General features: G+C 38.9%; 1 protein-coding gene across 1 annotated transcript in view; it reads right to left on the bottom strand.

Annotated features, from left to right (window-relative positions):
* The window catches only part of LOC118747674 (probable chitinase 10), an 87934-nt gene that overhangs the window by 9601 nt on the left and 76132 nt on the right, over positions 1 to 2201 (bottom strand). The gene's annotated exons all lie outside the window — the stretch shown is intronic.

A 2201-nucleotide genomic window follows, 5' to 3' on the forward strand; every position in this document is an offset into this window, starting at 1 on the left:
TTTTTTATGCCTTTCATTTTTTGTAATTTATGCCTTTCATTTTTTTTGTATTTTTGGTTTCTTTGCAGCTACTGCCGCCACGGTTAATGCGAGTGGCCTTAGTCGCATGCTTGGTTTTAGTGCTGCTCTCACAAATCGCCGACAGTGCGCAAAGTAAGTAATATTTCTACATAGTACACATATCAACATATACCCTGAACAGAAGTAGTATGCTAAGGTAGCGATACAATTACCTTTAACTAATGTGACCAACTATTTCATAGCTCAAAGAAGTACAGCTTAGGTTGGGTTAAGTTAACGCCAAGTTAAGTTTAGAAATGCCAGCCAAAATGCTTCCATCTTAGCCTCCCGAAGGTTGCACAGTCTAAAAGAAAGTGTGGAGATCATTCCACTCCATCTTCACCTTGACAACTGATACAAAAGGATCAGTTGAAATTCCTAGTCTCACCCCATGAATACCAATCGCACAATGGCCTGTCGGAACCCCCATCAGAGGTAACGTGTTTTAAAGTGCCCTATAAAAACATGTGCTGTAGCAGAGGACCCGGTTTCCATTAGACTAATAGCAGTTCATGCTGCGATAATTCTGTCTACAATATCCGCAGGCGCAGTGTTCAACATATGTATGTTAAATGCCAGTGGAGCTGTGGTTCTTAGTGCTCCGCTAATTCCTGTTTTACAAGTGTAGCCTTTTCTAGTGAGTTCCACCAGTCAACAGTACTCCTTGAAACAGTACAGGCTCCTTGAAACAGTACAGGCTTAAATCTGGTTTCCTAGAGCTAATCAATTAGTTTGGGCGCGACCCCACCTTTTACAGATAGCTCCCCTAAAGTCAACAAAAATTTGGAAATAAAGTAAATGATGCTATTTCCTCATTCAAATGCAAATAGCGTTAACAATGATCGAGCGCAGCGCTGCCTTGCGCGCAGACGCAGCCGCCGCAAAGCTACGTAAATTTAATGTTGAAAAGGGCAATAATAGCAATGGATTTTATTTCGCTTTTGAAAAGGTAATAATGTCAATTAACTCTATTTCGCACCAGTATGCGAAATAGTGTCCTTTCCTTGATAGTTTTTTTTTGCCTGGCACCCATACTACATGGCCAGTTGTGGGGTTTTTACATTTAAGTGCTTTAAGATCATGCAGTTTAATAGAGGCATCGATCAGCTACTGCAGCTTCATTGATTGCTGTTCTCTAGCGATTACACTCAACTTCGTACCTTAAGATCTAATTTTGATCCATTGCTGTATATGTACATATGACCAAAGAATTGTGACTCAGGTTCTAGACTATGCCCTCTTTCCACACGATCCAAGTGGGAATCCTTTTTTGAATATAAACAGTAGGCCCCTATGTAGTCGGCGCGCCTAATATTTGCAGGAAGATCTTCCATTATTCTGGAGTGTCCGAACCTCGTGATACGATGCTTTTTTTCTAACTGCGTGAAAAATGAAGCAAGTGAGTTATGGCGCTTTTTACAGCGTTAAGGGTAAGGCCACTGTAATTCACATGCGAAAACCCCTTGCCGTAGAAAAAAAGCGGATATATGTAAGACTGAAGTTTATCGAGCGAGCCTGATTTTTTAACAACAGCTAGATAAGATCCCCAACTTATTAAGCAGACACTTTTAACGGAGATGAATTGCGCTGGCAAAAAAAATAAAAAATTTAGAAGCTCTTTCTGATATCTTTAATATTTATATGACTCATTTTGATTGGGTATTTGTGTCAAAAGCTAAATATGTAAGCTTCAAACAGTCACTTTTTTCCGCAACAGAATCATGAAACAGAATGGCTCGCGTTAATAATTATGTACATATGTATCTCCTTGAAAGTTCAAAGGCATCATCTTCAATTATAATTAAGAATCAATAGAAAATGAAATCGTTCATTTATTGAATACAAAGATCAAAAACGTTTAGGTAATAACTGGCAATTGTCTGTTGTTTCGTGCAGCAATCGACCGATTTTTACTAGCAGCCGCCGCTGTTTAGGAAATCAAAAGCAATTAACTATTCGCCTTCACAATGCAATTTATGCGATTGTCAGTATTTCTGTGGGTAGTTGTTGATGCTAGTGCAGCTGCATTTGTCGGCTTGTGAGGCTTCTTTTGCCTTAGCAGATTATATTTGTTTCACTGCATTTTCTGTTTTTTTTTTCAACGAAATCGTGCCTGAGATTCAAGAAATATTCATTATCAG

The sequence above is a fragment of the Rhagoletis pomonella genome, unplaced genomic scaffold, assembly GCF_013731165.1.
Source record: "Rhagoletis pomonella isolate Grant_MI unplaced genomic scaffold, Rhpom_1.0 Rhpom_scaffold_00012, whole genome shotgun sequence".
NCBI lineage: Eukaryota > Metazoa > Arthropoda > Insecta > Diptera > Tephritidae > Rhagoletis > Rhagoletis pomonella.